At 42.6% G+C, this 22633-nt stretch overlaps 1 protein-coding gene across 3 annotated transcripts in view; it reads right to left on the reverse strand.

Annotated features, from left to right (window-relative positions):
* Positions 1 to 2307: 2307 nt before the first annotated feature.
* Positions 2308 to 22633, reverse strand: part of ZIC3 (Zic family member 3) — a 64930-nt gene continuing 44604 nt past the window's right edge. For all 3 annotated transcript variants that reach the window (XM_027714623.2, XM_039382402.1, XM_039382403.1), the window contains 2 exons: positions 6757 to 6860; positions 2308 to 3904 (listed from right to left, as the gene is read on the reverse strand). The gene's annotated coding sequence lies outside the window, so the exon portion shown is untranslated. The remainder of the gene's footprint in view (positions 3905 to 6756; positions 6861 to 22633) is intronic.

A 22633-nucleotide genomic window follows, 5' to 3' on the forward strand; every position in this document is an offset into this window, starting at 1 on the left:
ACATACCACCCTTTTGGAGTTGAGCTTTTGTTATTTCTGTTGAAAGTAAGAATCCAGTGTGATGGGAGGCAGAGCCCCCCTGCCCCAGATCCAGTCCTGTCATTTCTGCTCCGCACAATTTTGGTTACCAACATCTGCACCTCCTTGAATGCAAAAGGGGTAATAGCACTGCACGTGAGAGCCAGCAGTGAGGACCCCTGGACTAAACCTTTTCGCTTTATGTCCCGTGGAAGGGACCACCGGAGAAAACATCTCTTGCTCTCCTGTTGTAGTGGGATTCAGTAGCTCTTAAAAGTTTCAGTTCAGCTTTGCTCTCTCCTCAAGTTCAAAAAGGCTGCACCCATTGGAAATCACCCCCTGCACTGCCTGCACCCTCCACACAACACTCAGACTGAAGGCAAGCAGTGCTAAAGGAAAACTGAGTTCCCTGGCACACTAGAGCTGCATCCTTAGGCAGCCACACTGAGTCAAGGGCTGGTCCAGCTAATCCAGCCATTCCCTGATCAAGACGCGGGCTCACACAGAGCTCATTTCCCTTTGTTTGTTCTCCCAGGCCCAACAGCAGCACACAATGAAAGGGCACATCCCCAACAGGGTCAAGTGAGCCAAGACAATAAGGAGAACGAGACAAACAGAGATCTCCCCTTTGTGGCGTTACTCTTGATTTTTCAAGCATCCACAGTTATAGAAAGAAGACTGTAAATTTGAGGGAAAATTGGAACATGGCTCTTTTCCCCATGTTTGCACATAAAAAAGAGAGAGGGGAAAGAAAGAAAAAAACCCTCTTGGTATTTATTCTTTGCTGATTTCATATTTTAGAAACCCAGACTAAAATTAAGCACGGCTAATAGGAGCTGTCAGACTTCCACCATCACACCTCTCCAGCTCCTCTCAGTGACACACACAGACAAGAAGTTTCTGGCTTTGTCCAAAAGAAAACAAATCAAGGCAGAAGTTGAAAACACAGCTGAATCTGGGAGAATTGGAAACTTCTTGCACCGGTAGATCCCCGAGAGCAGAGATTCCACTCCAGGTGACCAGATCCCAGAGCCAGTGTCCCCCAGCCAGGGCTGACAGAGGTTCTCTGCAGCCCAGCCACCACTAGAGGAGGTCAGAGTGCCACAGAGTGAAGGGGGGCGATGCTTCCCAAAGCTTTGGAAGACAAATTACAGCCTAAATGATCACGAATAGACTTTGCACTCCCTTCTTACCGTTTATATTTTCATAACTGAGGAGTCTCCTCAATTTTAATGAGGTTCAGTAGTAGCTGGGGGGGAACAACACCACACAAACACAAAAGACATCTCCAAATTTTATTTAAAACACTCCAAACCCATAGTCATCACTTCTAGTCATCATAATGATGCTAAACCAAATGTTTCAGAAAATTTTAGCTGCAGAAATCAAGAGGCTGCAAGACAGAGTTATCTATTTTTCATTTTTTAACAAAAGCTGAGTTTCCACCTTTTCTATTCCTTTCTATAATCCCCACAGAAAGTCTTCAAGACGTGAGCTAAACGCAAAATGAAAGTTGGGAAACCAATACAGCAAAGTCTGTCCCTTTAAAAGGACTTCAATTTAAACATGAAAGATAATCTTCCCATTTTTAGGACCATCTCATTATTTTGACTGGACTCAATTGCTAATTTTCAAGGGTACAGGACTGCCTATTTTGTGGGCAAGTCTCTGACATTGTCAGAACAGAAGAAAAGCTATCATTTGGAAAGACAGCAAGACTGCAGACCTCAGCCAGTTTCAGACTGCAGTGGCTGCAGTTTCAGAGTTGCGCCTTGTTTACCTATCTTAGATCCTTGAAGGAGCACAATGGTCGCTAAAGGCTACCTCTCTGAAAAGTACATTTGACTGTATCCCACTTCATACAGTGATATGCCGGAATTTAACCTCCTAGCCATGCTTTGAGCATGCTAAAATACAAGATCCCATTACCCTGAAAGACTCAAAGGCACAAGGCTCACCGTTAAGCGTTGCTGCAGCGTGGAGCTCCTCTTTGAGGACAGCTGATGGTTTCATTCTCTGCAGGCGATGCTTGGATGGAGTTCCTGAATAAGGGCTACTCCAGTCAGTCAAGAAGCACATCACAAAAACAGCTAGTCCTAGAGCTCTGTTGCAATCCCCAAAAAGGGAAAATTCCCATGGTAATGCCTTAAGAATTCAGCTGGAGAGAATGGCAGAATGTGCATTATTAAGTAACTGTCAACAGCATGAGTAGGCATTATGCATTATGCCAACTACAAGTGTAATTGTTTATGTCTATATACAAGACACACACATAGAAACACATGCACGTATACTTGTAGGGAGAACAGTTTTTACTTTTTGGCATTGCAATTCCTTCTACAATATTTTTCCACTTAGGAAACCCATATATAATCTCTCTATTCCTCTTACAGAACAAGATCTGCTTCAAACAAAAAACAAACAAAGTTTCTGTGTTGTGAAAGAAAGTCCTTTTGCAGCAAATATATCACCTAGAGTCCATAGTGTTAGACTGAAATTTCAGCAAAAAGCAAACAGTACACACTTATTCTGATACATACAGTCTACCACAGGCATTATGCTGGGGCACCAGAAAGAAAACAAATAAGATCATTGATAAGACAAAAAAAAAAAACTTTTCAAAGCATTGAATTTAAAAATTCTGCTAGAGAATAAGTTCTTCACCAGATTCCAGAGTGATTTCTCACCTGCAAAATGAATCACAGTAGCCAGAACTCAAGAATTAGGATATAGAGAGCACTACTCTTTAAAAAACATTTGGAATGCTAATAGCCAAACTAGACTACAAGTGAACTCTACTACAAGAGCATATTTTCTGGAATATGATATTTTAACACAATGGTGGCTATTTTGGAACTTTAAATAAACAGTACTACTCAACTCCACAGGCTCTAGCAAATAGCTCCAACAACTTGGATTAAACAGCATACATTTCGTGTGGCAAGAGGTACACCACATTCAGTGCTGAACTTCGCTATTTTAAAAATTAATTAGGCAATTATACACATGGGGAAACTGTTCTAGTAATTTAGCTGCTTAATCAAATCCCAGGTACCAAATTATGGACCTGATCCTGCAGTTCTTATTCAAGTCAAACTCCTATTGATGTCAGTGGGAGTTTTGCCTAATTAAAGATCAGGACATACGCGCGGTGCAAGCCTGCTTTTAAACGACAGCTTTGAATTTAGTCTTAGGAATTTGAATACGGCTCTGAATCCCAAATCGTTGCCTACAAGTTTCTCACGTGAGACTTTGGGTATATTAATATATATTTTTCCTAAGTCTGGCTCAAATTAACTTCTAGGTAAAGTCTGGAGATTTAGCTAAAGAGTCATACAAGGCCCAATGGCAAACTGACCTAGTTTTGAATTTTTTTTTAAAAAACCAATTAAATACTGTTACAAAACAAGAAGCAGGTTGTAAAAATATTGGCTACAAATCACGCTCAGCAGCACACGCTGGGTTTGTGTCATCATTTCCTCAGTGCAGTCCACACAAGCTGTCTCCAAGGCGTAGGAAGAGTATGTTCCCAAAAGGGACTGTCCCAGACAAAGATTCTGGGTAGTGTGCCCAAGTCTCTGCTGAACAAGCTGCAACACAGGTAAACAAGGAGGAGTATTTGGGATAAAGGAGGAGGAACAGTGTCCTCCCTCACGCTCTTCAGTCCCAACCACCAAAGCTGCCTTTGTGGATTGCACTTCAGGTGGGAGCAGACTGGGCTCACGGGGTTGTGCAAGAGAACTCTTCACTCCTGGCTGCTCAACCTGACGTTCCTGAGGTATCAAACCTGACGCCTTCTGAGCGGCTGTACTGACATACTCTGCTGATCTTGCCTCTTCAGATGCCTTGGTGAGGTGTCAAGGGGCACACACTGAAGCGTCACAAGCTAGGAAAAGGTAAACCAAAATCAGTCAGCAAGCAAGAAATCTGACGGAGCAGGAGATTGCTAAACACTGAAACACTGACAGTTGCCTGATTAGTATTAGATTCTTAAAGGGCCTGTCTGCCAAAAAAAAAAAAAAATGGGAATGGGCATATACCCTTCTGCTCAATGACAAGAAGAAAAGCAAAACTCCTTTTCTTTTAAGCAAAATAAAAACAACGTTGGTCAGTGAGCACTGGGTTGTCTGCACACTCACTAAGTTATGTCCTCAAAGCAGGAAGGACAAGACCTTGTGTGTGTCTGAAGATAGAAGGAAATCACAATTCTGTCTAATATATTGGAGCAATTGACCATGAAAAGGTTACATGTTAGGAAATAATTATCTCTAGACACAGCTACTGACAAGGTCAGTGTCCAAAAGGATTATTTCCTGCTCACCCAGTGCCCGCTGCCTGGAAGGGAGGACACTCCCAGCCCCACATTCCAGTGATGCTAATGGCACTTGTGCACTGAGTGGCCCAGCAGATGAAGCAGATAACCAGGAGTGAAGGGGTTAAGTGCCTGTCACAATAGAAACCTCTGGGGGCACTTGACCTTTTCACATTTTTTATTCAGGAATGAGCATTTTGTGCCTGTTTGAGGAAGTTCATCTACATTTGTCCTCATTCTTCACCCTGTTTGTGTATTGTCCCTTCCCTTCACTCAGTGTCCAAGTGTCCCATTAAGTACCAAGCAACCTCTGTTGATGAATATGAATTTAGGGCAAAGATACAGAGGGGACACAAATACTGCACATTGATCAAGTGACTTACAAAGAATTTTAACATATTCAAGGCATATGTTTCTGCTGAATAGCTTCCTACACATATAATACTCACCTGTCAGTACTTTAGTGTGAAGAGGAATAAAATCACAGATAGTGAACAGAAGCACTAGGCTAGCTGGAGAAACAGTCTCACAAGAGTATTAAGGATGTTTAAGCACTAAAAAGAAAGGCTAAATGACAGCATTGACTTTCACATGCTAAAGAGTGTGCCAAAAGAGAAGGCACAGTGATACCTGCCCTTGGTCTTTCACTCAGCAATTAGACTATGAACTTCCCCATCCCAAGAGGGAAGGTCTGCAAACCTCTCTGCCTGCAAATCAGTCAAGGAGGATGTACCCAGAATGAGTTTGTCACTGTCTGTTTCATTTAGAGGCAGATATTCTAAAAAGGTACAAGCAATATTCAAGACCTTGATCCTGCTGGGATCAAGGAGACTTTTGCATTGGCTTAAATAAGAGCGGGCTCTAGTCTCAAAGCACGTGTGTCCAATTTGTTAATGTTTTGGGTTCAAATAAAAAACAAATCTTAAGTCTTCCCTGCATGGGAGTTTCAACCACATTCTTCCACTGGGGGAGAGCATCAGGGCTTAGACAAGAAAGAGTTTCTGAATGATCTAAGTGAATGGTCCTGAGGAGACTGGCATTACTGTGAGCTTTGAACACAACTACAGAGGGTCTTTTATAGATGTACTCCAGAGGGGAGATCCTTAGATGGGTCCTTTAATGCCTGCCCCCATATGCAATCCAGATGAAATTCTTTATCAGATGGAGCCCGGATCTTGCTCCCATTAAAAGTTCTCTTACTGAATTCAGTGGGAGTAGATCTATTTGTCTTAGATGCTTACACAGTTTCCCTTATCTCAGTCCCTCTAAATAATTATCCTTCATTCTTTTGAGACTAGGGAATAACATTTTCCCCACTTTGCATACAGACAACAGCCCGACCCGGTGATGTAGTTGTGTGTCACGTGCATATCCAGGTCAGGAAAGGGTCTTAACTCCAGGTATCCCAAACATTAGACAAAAATACTATCCCCCACTCTGCCACCATCATGAAGCACTTTTTCCAAGCAAAGATGGAGAAGTCAGATTAGAGTAGACAGTTTCCTTCTCTTGTTTGGACAAGGAAGAAAAAAGCCACATAGACAACTTTCAAGTATCTCTCACTTCTTCCTTCAAATAAGTTTTTCCAACTGGTCTTCTGCCATTGGCTTCCTCAGCTACCACCGGATGAACAGGAGACAACCCTTGGCTGCTGAGACATGCTACAGCTCTAGGAAACGTCCTCGCAACTTGTACATCTCCAGTGGCAGCTTTCTAGGACTTGGCAGCCCACTCCAAGATAAAAGCAGCGCTCCAGTAAACCAGTATGTATAAAACCAGCACTCTAGCAAAATTTCAGTGACCTTCAGTTTATGTCCAGTGTCCCAGAGGTAGCAGGTAACTGCATTGTCAGCAGATTATTGTTGAAGCACACCCACAAGAGAGGTTTTGGGAGGATTCAGTACTGAGTAAGAGACAGGTCTTAGACTAGAACAAGGAGTAACTGAAGGCACCTCAAGCTCACATGGGACTGCTCCCTGGCAGTGAATACTGCAAAATCCCTGAAGTGCTGGAAGACTTTCAGAAAGATCCCTTCCCCATTCCCAAGGAACAGTTGTGCTCCTCTAGTCACCAGCCACTGACAGTCTGACCCCACATCTCCAGGGATGTGTTCCAGGACAGGGCCAGGAAGCAGGGATGAGCAGTAATACTGCAGGAAGTGGTTTGCTGCAGTGGTCTTGCACACCAGCAGAGCCACCCTATGCCATGTAAACATACCTGCATGTGCAAGACGCCACAGCAGCCTCCTGGAGAGGCAGCAGCATCCAATTCTCTGGCAGCTTCATGTCATACCTGTGTCTAAGCCATCCAGCACACTGCTGCACCTGACAGCCACTAACCCTCATTTAGCCCACGGTCACTTGGGCATTAAAAAGGAAAGCCTTTTGAAAGCAAAATCACCTTCCTGAATAGATGTCATTACTTACATTTCTGTTAGGGTTCCAACTGGGGATCACACCGGCCAGTCCCCATGCACTGAAGGTTTTCTGTGTGCAAAACCAGAGTGAGGGCTGTTGGCATCAAAGAGAACCTGGGGAAGACAGGGAGAAGAGGTCTCTTGGAGCACTCAAAGGAGAACCCAAGTTCCCCATTTCCACACTAATACCCTGTCCAATGGCTCCCTCTCCATTTCTAAGAGTACTGACCCAAATACATAAATGAAAGCAAGCATGTGTTGTTTATTTCCAAGTATGAATGGCACTGTTTCCCCTGGGCTCCATGTTTCTTGGAATTATTTGAACTGGAAACCAATCAGCCTGTATTCACTATTGATTTATTTTCTAAAAATCTCTCATCCCTAAAGTAACAGTGCCTTTCCATGTCTCAGCCTGCTGTTTAGTGACACAGTAATCTAAAAGCTATTGATCACTTGGGTCTCTACAGCCATAACATATCTTTCTAAGTGCCTTCATGTAGGACCATGTTTGCAACATAAGTACTATAAACGGCAGGGCTGCTAATGAAATCAGCAAAGATATTAACAGAGATGTAACACTTGTGTAGTAACACAGCACAGACAAGGGCCGGTGGAGGCCAGCATCAACTATGGCCATTATGATACAAACTGCATTGCTCTTTGAACACCACATGGGCTGCAAGCAAATTTCATCTAAACAGAAACCCAGGCCTGGACATGGACTGGTCAAACTTCTCCCTACCCCAGCAGTAGATTTTCAGTGCTGGAGGGACCAAGATGGTTTCATCCTGCTACAGTACTTCTAGTTGACTTCAAGTTTATCTGTAGTTCCCAACATCCTTCGTAACTTTTGCTTTTCTACATGAGCAGTCAGGGTTGGTGTAGCCCAGGACCCAGGATCTGAAGCAAGGAAGGTGTTGACACGTCACGGGAGACCTGCTGCTGCAGAAGTGCTGTGCACTCCAGCTCCTATTGCCTTGAAGGGATGTTGTCAGCAGACAGCTCCTTGGAAGTCAAGCTCCTTGCTACTTTTTTTTCCACACCCCTTGACAGTCCAGATGACAAAAAACATAAGAGCTCATAGTCCCTACATCTAAGGACAGACAGTGGAGCAGCATTACCATGGACCTGCCTCAGTGTCACACAGAAACAAACTGTGTTATTTAGACCAGGTCCTGTTTCAGCAGAAATATGAAACGCTGAATTAAGTCAAGAAAGAATTCCCCAGAGCGGACAGCCTAGTGTGTTACCCCAATTGAGACATCCCACGAGCTGCAAATCCAAATGAGAAACATGTTGCCCAACACAGAGATAATGTGTGTGCAAGTCAATAGCTATCAGCATGCACCAGTTTACCCAGTGAACTGTGCCTGCCCAGTCCTCTTCTCCAAAGAGAGCCAAGATGTGCTTATTTTACATGGCACAACTCAGCTCTGCAGCTTGGACTCTGCCCCAGGTTCTGTGGAGCAGTGTTGTCTTCACAACCACAACAAGATATTTCTCCCCAAAAATTATATCAATTATGGCAAGAGGGCAGCCCTCTCTGACATTGCTAAGCAGTGAGCCTGGAGACAGCCTGCTCAGTAATTCTTCCAGAAACAGCTTTCAGGAGACATTTGTAACCATTTAAAATGTCCCACCCAAGCAGTTTTGCACTTGTCAGTTTACCTTATGCCACAGGTTTTTAATTTAGTTGTACGGGAAGAAACTTTATATGCCTCAAATTTTATATGTTAATGCCAGATGTGAACACAATAGCATGTGTTCCCTCTCTGCTGTGCTTCATTTCTTGGGAAAGGATGCTGTAACACTGCAGCTCCAAATACTCAGACAATCAACTACCATCAGACCTGGAGCCAGAAGCCCCTCTTCCTCAGTATTTCCCCCAGTGTCCTGGGGAATTCCAACCAGCAAGACCATCTGCCTACATACTTCCCAGCCTTCTGAGCACAAAATATCCCTGGATGCAAGAGGATTAAAGACAAAAATTTGATTTGCTAATTACGAAAGATAATAAGGAAATTGCTGAAGACCATGCACTGTCTATTGCAACATGAGAATGCAATCCAGCTGCTTCAATTTATTGAGAGAGTGGAAATTATTGATCCAAGCAGCCTTTAAATTAATGCAGGTGTCAGAGTTTTTCCTACTACGTAGATGACAAATGAATGTGAAAAGCTGCAACATCTTTGGATTATCATAGTTCTGCTTTAAAACTATGAACTCCTTCGTATATTTTAGTGCTGGATTTTTTTTCCTGAAGCTAAATATTTCTGCAACTCTTATCAGTTATTAAAGTGTAACTCAATACATAATACCTGTGCTTGTCCTCCTGGACTTTGAGTACTCTTCCCAGCGCATCCCTGAGGACTAGGCATACAACTCCAAACTCCACTAATATGATAATGCATAAAAAAAATAGCATCACTTGTCAATGGCACCAAAGAGCTTGCATTTGTTAAACAATAAGCAATATTTTCTTGCTATCAGCACTGACCAAACATTGCTGTCACTGGCAGGGCCTTCTTCCCCCAAAGTCTGGACCAGAAGAGATGCCCACCCCAAGCCCTCGTCTCATTTTCATGTTGATCCTTTAGCAAGAACTGCCCCTGCACATCCAAAGGAAGCAAGATGTGTCCTGGGCACAGCCGAGGTGGGTGACCAGGCAGAGCAGACATCTCTTCTGGCCTCGCTCTGTGTCACCGGGCACCTGCTACCTGCCTCAGCCTCCAACTGCAAACTCTATAAACCAATTCATTTCTGAGCCCATCCTTAGTAGGACACTTGTGCAATTGAGAAGCACATGTGTTTGCCCCCAGCCAGCCTGCTTTGAGCACTCAGCTCGAAGCAGGGGGGAGAAGGGGCCCAGGACAGCTCGGCATGGCAGTGCAGAAGCCACGGAGGGGCCCATTTCAGTTTGATTTGTTGCGGCACTCTAGATGCAAGATGAAATCTGAGAGATGAAATCTGAGCAATTTCTTGCTTCCCTTCTTTCTGGACAGTTATTAACACTATAAAGAAGGCTGAACAGTGGGGCTTCCCAACTCCATTATTGTCAAGGCCTATTTCAAAGGCAGTGGCTGAAATGCCCAGTGCTGCCTTTGTTGATCCTGGGCTCAGGTCTCCTCCATGTTCACTTCTGTCAAACAGCAAGGCTGAGCAAATTAAAAATAAGCTTTCTCTGGAGGGATGGAGGAGGGGTAGACCAGAGGAGCAGTGCCTGAGCTGCTGTGCCCACTACTGAACTGCTGAACACAGTGCCCACTACGTTCACACTACTCTCAAAGTCCTTGTGTAAAAGTAGGGGAAGAAGAAAAGCCACAACAGATGCCAATTCTCCTGCCTGAAGTCCTGCACCTGACTTTCTAGGCACCAGTGAGAAGCCAAGCCACAGTGTGGGTTGTCAGTGGGGGCTGTAGTCTGACTAACCCTGTCAGTCAGTCTGCCATACCTGCCACCAACCATTCTGGTCACAGAGAAATACAAAGTGCACAGACTCTTTATTTTCCACCTGTAGGAGAGGGTTTATTTGTCCCCAAGACCCGTGACAAGCTTATTACAGACCGTTTGGATTCGAATCAACTTGTCAAGAAAAGAAAGTGGAGAAAACGCATTAATTAAGCAGCTTTACTCATGCAGAAAAGCTGCCAGCGTGAACATTTTAAATTACCTGGGCACACCTAGTGGATTTGCATTCTCTTGGCACAGCTTTACTCTGGCCCACAAAGCATCATCCACTCCATACTTCCATCTGAGCAACCAACAAAAGAGGCTGACAGTCTAGCACCACCTTCCCTGCCTGGGGGCTAGCGCCCTTTCCGAGGGATTTTGTGTCAGTTTATGCAGAAACCTTACTCCTGCTAGGTGCAGGGACAGGAAGTTTGGATTCTTCTATAAAACTAAAGACCAAGGCAAAAAGAGGCCTTCCAGAAACAAAGGAGGTGGAGCAGTGGCCGGCAGGGGGGTAACTGCATGCCATTGTTAAATATTAACATAAAATAAAGCAGTAGAAATGGATGTCCATCAACAGAATTAGAATCATAGAATCATAGAATCGATTGGGTTGGAAAAGACCTCCGAGATCATCGAGTCCAACCCTTGGTCCTTAGAAGGAACTAAGTGAGTTTAAGAACAAAAGGTTTACTTATTTAAATTACAGGAGATGAAAAACAGCTGGGAACGCAATTTATAGCACAAAGTACAAAGCTACAAGACTGCTAAATGTAATTATATTTCAAAGTACTTTTCCCTCTCCATTTTAAACTAAACATGTACAATTATTTTAACTAAAATAAAACTAATGACAATGTAACCTTTAGATGTTCCATCCCTTCCCTCAATTCCTTTCAAATTCAGCTCATCCGTTTACATTAACTAAAGAGTTTGATTCCCTCATCCAAATAGAGGTTGGCCTTTCAGACAGGAGACTAAATCTTGAAGAAAGAAAACCCCTATGAGCAAATTTTTTACTTTTAAAAATTACCTCTTACTATTAAATTCAAGGACTTTAGATTGTACTTTCGTAGCAAATGTGGATAGAGCCTTCCCAAATCTTTGTTTGCGAAGCCTAGCCATGATGATGATGATTTGTCTTTATCACTTCTCTGCACAAAAGGAGAGTGGAAAAGTGGCTAACTAATTAGCTTCACTGTTTGTCACATTTGATTTGTACGTTTAGTCATGGCAGGGATGCCTATCAGTAAAGTTATTTAAAGATATTCAAAATTTTGAGGTTTTTACCCTGTTTGGGAAAAAGAGCACCAGTTTCAAAGGCCAACAGGACCTAGCACTAGGATGATGTCTGTATCAAGAGCTGGGTTTGCAAAACCACCCTTTATTGTGTTTCCGCGATTACCTGCAACAAAACTCTCCAGGTGAAAACTGCCTTCACCCGAGACACTGTGTTGGTTTTCCTCTACTTCTGCAGAGCTGCTGTTTGGTTCTACTGGGCTCAGGAGCAGAAGACTCCAAATTCCAACAGGCAGGGCCTCCAATGAGTCCTGTCTATTAACGGTATTTCTGATTCCAGGTGTTTTTAACACTGAACCACACAACTGGACCCTCACCTGCAGAGCCCCCTCTGCCTCTTGAAGCTGCCCCTTGTGTCCAGCCATAGTCAGACCCTTTATATAGAAGACATGGTTCCACTTCAGCATAACAAAGGGTTTGAGGTGCATCTCTAATGGTCACTACTTAAGGCCAGGGAACATGCAAAATTAGAGCTGAGAAGTTTTCAGAAAAATCAAAATGCTGGCGCAACCAACTTCAGCCTACTATTAGCTTTTCCAGCAACAAAAATGTTCAGGATCCTTAATCACACATCAATACACTACATTTCTTAAAGTTTCCTTCTAGTACAATTTTCATGCTTAAAATATGTTCAAGAGAGAAATTAAGTCCTTCAGCCTCAGTAAAAAAAAAAACACCAAACTTATTTATTTCAAAACAAAAAGAGTCACAACTCCTCGCTGTGACAAATTTTTCTTGATTTAGGTAATCTTAAAAAAAGATATTACAGTTTCAGATGTCAAATAACTGCCAAAAAATAAGAACAGCTATTTGGACAGATCTTTTTAAAGCTAAGAAAGATCTCAAGTGTTCTGGGCTGCAACAAGCCTTTGGTTTTGATTCACCCGAGAAAACCTACCAACTCACCAAAAATTCACTGAAAAAAGTGTCAGCCTATGCTAACGAGGTATAAAAAACACATGCACATATAAATTAGTTTATGTTGTTCTTCTGACAACAGCCTGTACCAGATGTTTCAGAGAAAGACACAAGAAGCCTTGAAGTAGACAGATGTGAGATAATCTGCCTCCCACCATGGGTGTTTTCCTAATCCCTTAAAAGCTGAAGCAGAAGGTTGAGTATCTTTCCAAAAACATTGCAGCAGTTTCTGTTTGCATTAACTATTATTAAAGACAAAGCTAGCAATGACAGCAATTACAAGTTCTGTTTTCAGTTACTTGCAGTTTTGCAAAACTTTGGACAAAGTTTCATGCCAGGTATCTTTTTGGACTAAATTTTTGCATTCTGCTTTGATAGTTTCTGCAAGAGATATTAACGTACTTTTAAAGAAAACAACTTGAGGAATATACATCATTCCACAGGCATTATAACAAATTCCTGCTGATGGCCTCAAGGCACAGATAGCTTCCCAACAGAATAGTACCTTACACTTCAGCAGGGGGATTTTGCTGTGTTGTTTTACTAATATAAAAGAAAAAGCAGGAAAAAAAAAATCACATTTGGCCAGGTTGTAAATCTTTGGGGAAGACAGAGTCAGCACAGTTCTCTTAAAACACTACGTGCACAGAGCAGACCCCAGCCTAGCTCAACAGGATGTCCTCTTCCCCTGCTCCCCAAAGCAGCAGAGAGAAGAGCCAAGGCTCAGGATGTCACCACTCCCAAGATCCTGCTGCTTCTGGTACCAGCACAACATGAACAGTCTGCAGAAAATATGGGCAGTGAGAACTACATCTGGGAGAGAACAAATCAGAGAGGAACACTGAGTGGGAGAAGTTGGAAGCTAAACTGCAAATGAGGATGTGATGCTGGGGCATTACCTGAGGACTGAGGCATGAAACTCATGAGAGAAATGCAGACAGGCAGTGGCTGGAAGAGCCACCATGACATGGTGAAGTCCCTAAAAGTCACAGAATGGGCTGAGCTGGAAGGGATCTTAAAAAGGATCTAGTTCTAGCCCCACCTGCCATGGGCAGGGTCAGCTTCCACTTCACCAGGTTGCTCAGAGCCCCATCCAACCTGACCTCGAACACTTCCAGGGATGCTGGAATGAGGACAGGGATAGAAGCAGCAGGGCTTGGTACTGATACATGGAGCACAGGACAGGACTGTAACAGGTTAAAACCAGAAGAAACCCAGGAAGATGCCATGCTCAAAGAACCAGGGAGTTCAATGAGACCACTGAACTGAGGGACTGAGATGGAAACTGATGTTCCTCCATCAAAATATATCATGTTCCTATCAGGGTTCAGTCCTCCTCGAGCAGTTCACACCTGAAGGCATTTACCTGTTTTTCCATTTGTTCTATTTCAATTACAGGAAACACATATCAGATCTGTCAGGGCACTGAAGTCTTGATTACTACGAAGTTGCAATACATGGGTGCAAATACTTGGATCAAAGAGTAGATCCCTGGGAGGCAAAGCCTGATCACCCAGAAACTACTGCAGTGCCTTGTGTAGAGATCATGTCAATATTACACATCTCCAACACCGAAATTTCTCCATTTCTTCACTTCCATGCAAATAACAATGGAGTTTTAAAAGTTATTATTATTATTTTTTTATTTTTTAATTCATCTGGGTGTTTCATTCAATACCAAGATCTTAGCAGGGTTTGCTTCCATCCTGCTCTGGGGGCCATGGCTCCACAGATGAACACTTGTACACAACATCCTATGCTGCATCCACTGCCACATGGGACAGTTGGTCAGACAAGGGCACGGGGCACTGGGGATCACATCTTGCATGCATGGCTTATTTATACATACAGTTATTATACTGGTTTAAAACTGTTAATTGTGCCATCTTAAGTCAGTTCAGCCTACAAAAAGCTAAACACTAAACAATCAACGGTTTTCTTTAAAGTCTTATTCCACTCTATTTTAAACCAATTAGGAGCAGGTGAAATTTAAGAACCTTGCTGAACCATTCCACACTGCCTTATGGTTTGAAAGTTGAAATACACATGCAGGCAAATCCCCAAGCAAGACAGTTTTTTGCCAACATCCTTTAGTAAAGTGAAGCAGGCCACATGCTCAGATGCTGAAGTACTTGCAACCATAAAAATGGAAGTCAGCTCCTAAAGTTTAACTGCAAACAAGATGTGGACAACATAAAGAGGTGCAAAAAACAGTTTTAAGTGCCTAGACAGAAAAAGAATGAAAAAAAAAAAAAAAAAGGGGGAGAAAAGAAAAAAGAAATCTAGTTCCCAGGACAATACTGCCAGAGGAGAGGCCTTGTTAAGACATTGTTAATTTGTTATTTTGGCAAAACGAACTATGAAGTATTCAGTATAATAATTCCAGATATACTGCGCTCAACAAAAAAGAGGTGCTTTTCTTTAAAAAAAAAAAAAAAAAAAAAAAAGGAATGCATCCTCTTTGCTTTTTATTTGGTTTCTTTGAATATTAATTTGTTTTTTAAAGTCATAGTTCTAAAGGTTTTTTTATGGCTGAAAGTCAGAATTCAGAATATGAACATATGAAAAGTCTTTAAAGGACTGGAGTCTTCCTGTATTTCCTTGATACAATCTACAGCCTATACACCAGAGAGACAGCAAAAATCTCACCAAAACCAGGAATGCTTTAATAATAAATAAAAGCTTTCCTGTTACTGAAAAATGTTTTCACCACAAAAAGTTATGTATTTTTAATTATAATGTTGAACATCTCTCCAACATGGGGATGTTTGCCTCTGAGAGAACCCTTAGCACAGATGCACTTCTCACACAGTGACCCTGCTCAAGCACCAAAGCACCTTCACCTTCCACCACTGCAGCACATCTGCAGCAGGGGCTTTCACAACTGTGATCAGTCCAGGTAAAACAGGTAGTAGAGCTCGAAAAAGGTCGAATTTGATTAATTTGGACAGGGAAGCAACCGCCTTGCCCTGCCTTCCCCTAACATGAAGTATATTAACATGTTCTGCATAAGAATGGGTGAAGCACAGCTGGTTTCTGTGTCCTTTTGAAGGACCTTTTAAGCACAGAGCCAAAAGAAAGCAATATGCTGAAGTGGGAATGAGAACTTCATACAAGGTCCACAGGCACTGCTGCCGAGGGCAGGCGCAGCAATGACAGGGAACACAAGGGACACGCAGGAGAGCACAAGCTGCACATCCTGCTGGGCCACCAAGGCTCTCAGAAACCCTCCCACACAACAACCAGAAAGGATGTGTTGGGAAGAGTGAGCCCATACGGTATCAGACCTTGGTTATCCATCTTGGACAACCTCAGCACTGATAAGGCTGTTGTCAAATTGCATGGGGTAAGTACCCTTAAATGGGAGCATGATGCTTGTGTGGCTTACCTGGGGAAGAGAGATGTTTAACCGTGTCCATAAATGATGCAGACTCCACTATTACAGACTGAAGAGATGGGTTCTCTGAAACTACACACCAACTTTTCACCTACCTTCTTTCAGGTGGGTACATTTTTCCCCCCCTTTTTTTCCCTGGTTACCTTTAAAAGCTTATTGCTGATTTTCCACTCCGTTGCATCAAGAAAAACCCCTGGAAACACTGTTACAAGACCACAACTAAGCATCTGCAGCTTATAAAACATTTAAAAGCTTTACATTTAACCTATCTATTGGCAATAAAACATACTCCAACACAAATTCACTATTTGAGACAGATGTTTGAAATATGAATGAATGTTTGAATATTCAGTTTTAAATACTCATGATAAAAGAAGCTGCGAAGACATGCCATTGATTTAATACTTGTTTGCACATTCCTCAGGGCTATGCATGAAGCATAATGGGATTTCTATGTTCCTAAACAACAAAAGGTGTAAAAATGCCTTTTCAGTTGCAAACTTTGTTCATTTATTCCTGTGGCAAAAGAATGCAAATCTTAAGTCATTTTTTTGTGCACTGACATCAAGTCTTTCTCACACAAAAAGTTCCTTAAAGGAATAAGAAGAAAGTTCAGAATAAAGTCATGCTTCCTCCCCTTAAAAAAAAAAAAGGAAAGAAAAGAAAAGGAAAAAAAAAAAAAGAGAAAAGAGAGAGACAAGAAATGTCACTTAACCCAATTGTACCTACCAGCTAAAGGCAAAGGCTACTTAAGTCAGTGACTCTAAGCTATCAGCCAAATATGTCAGTAAGAAACAAAGGTTTGCAAGGTCCAAGCAAAATATTTGTATGGTTAAGCCTTCAGTTTATCCACTGCATGGACTTCTGCCCCAGATCTGAAGTGAAGTGACAGAACCTCCTCACAGAGAGAGATGGCAAAACTCTACATGAAGGCGTATGATAACTGGTAGCTCACAAACATGAGCAAGAAGTTACTCTTTAAAAACCAACATTTCCTGTTAATCCCTCTAATTTTGGGTTTTTTTTCAATCTTTTATTTATAGAGTGGAAGAGGAGCTTTTTTTTTTCCCCACTATGAAATTGCAGATATTTAACATTAATACTAAAGCAGGAACTGAAAGAATGGGGTGGTGGGATGCATTTTCAAGGAGTGTAGGGAAACAGTGTTAATGTCAGAATCAATCCTTGAGCTATGAATAACTTAACTTCAAAGCTGATGCTACTGTCTGACGGAGCACCCTATGTCTTCAAGGAAGATAAAGCCACATATGTAGTGAAACCAATGTTTAATTCAGATTACACAGAACAATACAGAAACTTGACTGGCGCCAATTAAACTAAGCTTTCTCTGACTGATAAAAATGCCATTTCACATCCTTTCTGTGCACAGCACGGAGCAGTTTGAGAGTGTTACAGTTCTAAACCCACATTTATTGACCTAAGACATTTTTATACTTAACGCATCAACACTAGAATTTCAATTATGACATTTGATATTCTCCTTCTCCTCTCAAAATGGGAAGAACCATTATCTCTACCAGGAACAAATTCCCGTAAGTCTGTATTGACTATGCAGAAGTACAGAGAATATTTTCCAATGAAAAATGCCATTTCCGTAGGAGATCACTAAAAAAGGTGGTGTTTGGAAAATGCAAGATACTTTCCTCAGGTACTGTGCATACATGCAAATGCATCTCTCTCACCAGTCTCACTACTGTAATTCAAGGAACATAGGAAAATCCAGGCCCTGTTCCTGCCCATGGCCAGATTTTGGGTAATCTGTGATGCCTCATGTGAGCCAGTCTGCCCAGGGCCCACCAAACACAAAGAACAAGGACAGTTGTCTCCCAGCTCATGTCCCTATGGAGTAAGAAATCACAAGAAGCTACACATAATAGCTGAGCTGCCCAGAAACAAAACATTTATGTTGACTTAGAAAAGTGTATTGAAACATTTCAGACTGCAGAATTAAGTACTGTGACTCCGTTGAGTCATGTCTTTTCAGAATAACAGTTGCTGGCACTGTTGACAGTGAAAACAAAAGTATCCCAATCCAAGAATTTACAGTTAACCTAACTTAAACCTTTTGGGATCTGATTCCAAGACAGCCAAAAATTTTATAGGTAACCAATGGGTGACTAAAAGGCTACAAATTGGCAGAGCTACACAGCAAGACAGACTGGTCACAAAGCAGTCAGGGGGAAATGGCAGCAGTTGAAACCTGGAAAAAGGCCCCTTCATCCCTGCAAGAAAGAAGCCAGAATATTACACTATTGATTATGTTCAGCTGCAAGTCTTCCACAAAGCCCTATTTCTAAAGGGCTGGTCCCAGTGCTCCTTCTCAATTCCCTGCACCTCAAATCCCCACTGTGAAACAAAAGCAACTTCATCCCTGTCCTATATCTTGCCCACCTGCCTATGCAACTGCAAACTCCTTGGGGTAAAAGAACTGCAGGTAAGTCCTCACTTCGGGGTGGTGGCCTTTAGGAGTGAAAAATACAAATAAAAGCGGTGTATGTAGGATGTAGTGAAAGTCTGTGAGCAACCCTCAGAAGGGAGCAAAAGTCTGAAAGCAGCTGTATCACCTTAAGTCTGAGCTTTGCCATTGGTATCAGACAAATGGCACGCACGCAATGTTAACTGCCGGCAGTAAACTTCACCAATAGGCAGGCAGGAGTGGAAGGAGAGAACAACTGAGCCACTTTCCAAGAAATTCTGTGATTTTCCAGCTAACTGTGCAGCTGTAAAGCTGAAGAGTCCAGGATGGATTATGTAATAAGAGAAAGCCAATATTATGGGCAGTCGGCATTTCAAAACACAGTGGTGAGCTTTCTTTGGGATTTCGTCTCCTTTCTTCACCCTCATCTCCATTTTATTAAAGTTTCAAACCCACATCTTTGATACCATTTCCAGGGAGAAGGTCTGTGCTGGCCATCACTAGTTCCTCTGCCAAACAGAGCACCTGGTCATGCAGATGCCCCAGTCCCCTTCTAGCTGGCACACACAAGCCAGAAGAGAGATTAACAAAGAGGAGAGGAGGATTTCCTAAGAGCTCTTCATAATAGACAGTGTCTGACTCTATACAGAGGGATAAAAGGAGAGCACGATAAACTCTGTTGTTGTCAAGAAAGAGAAGAGCGCTTAAAAAGGCCTTTGAAATAAGCATTTTCCCCTCTCACCAGTATCCTCTTGACTGCTAAACTCTCTCCTTTGTCCCTTACCTGAATGGTGATCAGCAATGCATGATTGGCCAAGGGGCACGAGCTGTAACGAAGAACACCATCCAAAAGCTGGACCTATCTGCCTCCTGGAGGAGAAAGAAGGAAAGGCAAGGCATGACAGCTTCATTTGTCTTGCCTGTTTTGGCAAAAGGTATAGGATTTGCCATACCCCGTATTGGGTTTACTTAGCATCCCATCTCTGAAACGAACTGGGATTCAATGTGCAGATGCCAGGATCCCCACTGCCAAACAAGCTTCCTACAATACTTAATGACATTTGTTCTTATATCCTCAAGGATGAGGGTCAGTAGCCCTTCCAATCTCTGCTTGCCTACTGTCCTGTCCTATCCTCAAACAGCAGCACTGCAACCCAGAAGTTTCTTCTTTGCAAAGTGTGTTGTACCTTCTGGCTACACTGGTCTTGTGTTTCAACTGACAGCCCCCTGAGCACAGTCAGAGCACACATGGAGCTAAAGATCACCAGAAGTCAGCTTCATTGCCACAGCCAAACAGGGATAATTTTATCTTATTTCTCCTTAGGGATACTTCACATGTGGTACTTTAACATTGCTATTTAACCTGACTGCACGAGGAAGAGCTTTCCAGAGTTGTTTGCCATGCAGAGATCCTTCACTAATCCAACTCCATTCAAGTACAGATCATGAAACAGAGTCAAGGATGAGAGTTTTTATGAGACACCAGAACTTTGCAGTAGTCTGGTGCATAAGCACCCCCACCAACCAGAAGGCAATGCAGAGCACCTCTCTTCACTACACCCAACCAGTTTATTTTTGGCTATACCAATTTTCATGCAAGACACAGAGCTTTCACCAGTCGAGTTAGAGGAAACCCTCTCTCTACCCAAAAGAACCACTTTGTCCACAACACAGATGGCCTTTAACATACAGGTTTGTTAACTGATTTTTTAAAAAAAAAATAATTAAAATAATTACCACTGGCACAACTCTGCAGTCATATGTTCTCTGAATTTGACATCCTCATGTCTGAACTCAGTCTCCTCGCCTTAGTGTCTCCATGGTGCCAGTGTCACCCTCTCAGCTCCCTGTTGTCATGAAGACTTACACTTGTGAAGCGTTTACAAGCCAGAAGCATTTAAGAAGAGAAAATCAGTACCCCTGTCCACAGCCCAGGGTTTGTGTGGCAAACTGTGCTCACACTGTCCATGTGCACTGATCCTGCACATCAGAGTAAGAGTACATGAGCCTTACTCATACCCATAAGGGAACTCACTTAGAGTTGCATAGGCAAACTTCAGTAGTTCATTTGAGGCAACCCTAACACTTGATTAATATTGGGGACAGTCTCTGGTACCATCCCGACAGGGTAAGGAAATGCTATGAGGGCTGCGAAGCCTCAATTCAAAGAGGTGAGGGCCATCCTTGCATGCTCAACTCTGTAGAATGGCATTATTTTCCTCAGTTTTATACCAGCAGCTAATTCTGATCACCAGCATATTACCATATTATTTCTGAAGGGCCAGACTGCCCTCTCTTACAAGTTTTAGAAGTTAGAAAAACATTTTAACTGGAACCAAACTTGCTATCGTCAATGCCAGCTACTACCCAAACTTCAGTGAGATGCCCTGCTCTTAAGACCATCCTCAAGAGGATGCACTTTGTAAAATAAGGGGTGCCCTTTGGTCCAAAACAAATATGCACAACAACTTCAGTTGATGCCTTTGCTTCAGATATTTTAAAGATTTTATGTAGTCAAAAAACAAATTGCCTCTTCCATGGAAGGTTCTCCATGTCTTTATTGGTACTTTCACTTGATGCAACTTACAAAGGGTTTTTTCCCCCCAATTTATACAGACATTAACTGCAATTACTTATCATTCATGCTCTCACGAAACTCACAGTGCCATAGGCTATGTGCAGAGTACCACTGTGCTGAGCAATTACGTCAGAGAAGTGACCCTTCCCTCTTCCTCTGGCTCCTTTTCCCAGTAACATGGTGAGTTAGAAAAAAGATGGTCCTTCTATCAGGCATGGGGTGGAAGAAGTGCAATCATCATCCTGGACCTCCCCAATTCCCACATGGCTGTTTGCCATGCTCAGGTCTGTAAAAGTGTTAATTTTTTCTTTGCAGTCTATGCTCAGGTCACCAGAGCTCCCAGTTTCCTAAATCACTCCCTGAAGACCAGCAGTTCAGGACACAGATACTTCACTCTTCTCTAAGAACCAGTGATCTGAAAAGATGCTTTGCTGTGTGAGGGGAACTATATATATATATATACACACACATTTAGAAGACAAGAAAGGAGCACACAGCATTCAAGTAACACAAAGCAGAAATTAATAGTCTGTTACTTTTTGTATGTGGTCATTTTCCTAAAGAAAAATGTTATTGGGCCAATTCTCTGAGCAACAATGACCTAATAAAGACATCACATGTTACACCATTTGCACAAATAATTACACATCATTTAGATATTAGTCTTCCATCTCAAGGCATCACAAGGGAGTCTTCATTTTTTGAGCACATGCAACTCCCATTAACAATAATGAGAGCTACTCACATATTCAAGATGGACAGTAGATCTCTTGGGAGTCTCTGCATTTGTCATACCTTGTCTGGGGAAACAGAAATGTAACAAAGGCAGACCCTAAATCAAGGAGGATTTGGCCACTGAAAACTGCCATGCCTGATTCTCAGCATTCCTCATCACTTATTGCTCCCCCAGCTCCTTAGGAAACATTGCTGTGGTGCTACTCATCATGCTTCTGAATAGCACACCTCTGCCTCAGACTCTCCCTGGACTTGCTCCTGCTCCAGGCTCCACCATCAGGCAACCCCACATTCCCTCCATCCTGGGAGTGAGTGAAGTTTCCTGTTTCTGAAATTCAACTTAGTGGATCGGATTCACTTTGGCCTTTCCAAATTTTGTGCCCACTAAGAAATGCAGCTCAGCAGCCAGCTGGTTTTGCTCCTCTGTGGTGTTACTGCCTTGTGAACTGACATATGCGAAGGAGAGCATAAGTGCTAATGCTTTTCCACACAAGTGAGGCAGCCATATCACACTGAGACTGTACAAGCAAATATCTTAACTCCTTCTTTTCCTCCACCTCTTCAGCCCTGTCACAACTGTAGAGTACAGATCGAGTTGCTGTTTGCAGCTATGCTGGTGGGGAAAATGCATTTCCATGTTCTCATTCCTGCTTATAGTTCAGGAAAAGCTCCAAGAGAAGGTGCTGTCAATGCTGAAGCAGAGGAATGGCCATCAGGAGCTTTGAGCTCTATATCCAGTTTTCCTTCTGGGAATGAAAACTTTTTCACTGGTGTCTCAATCTCCAGAACAGTGATTGCACTACTTCTCAAATTCCTCAGTTTAGAGGAATGCTGAGAAGGTAGTCAGTCTTTGTGAAGGTCATTTAAAAAGCAGAAGTGCTTGTTAGCCTTATGTGTCTACATTAGGCCTTTTGTCATTCCTTACAATGTCTCTCCAGTCCTTTGCTTTTATTTTACACACAAATTCCCATGACTTCAACTCACACCAGTAAGGCTGATGGAGAGCACTTGCTCCTCAGCAATCAAGCTGAGCAGTAAACTTCCTAGGACTTATGCAAATCAACAGAATTTCA

This window comes from Pipra filicauda, unplaced genomic scaffold, assembly GCF_003945595.2.
Source record: "Pipra filicauda isolate LSUMZ 115617 unplaced genomic scaffold, ASM394559v2 scaffold268_size1050017_pilon, whole genome shotgun sequence".
Classification (NCBI taxonomy): domain Eukaryota; kingdom Metazoa; phylum Chordata; class Aves; order Passeriformes; family Pipridae; genus Pipra; species Pipra filicauda.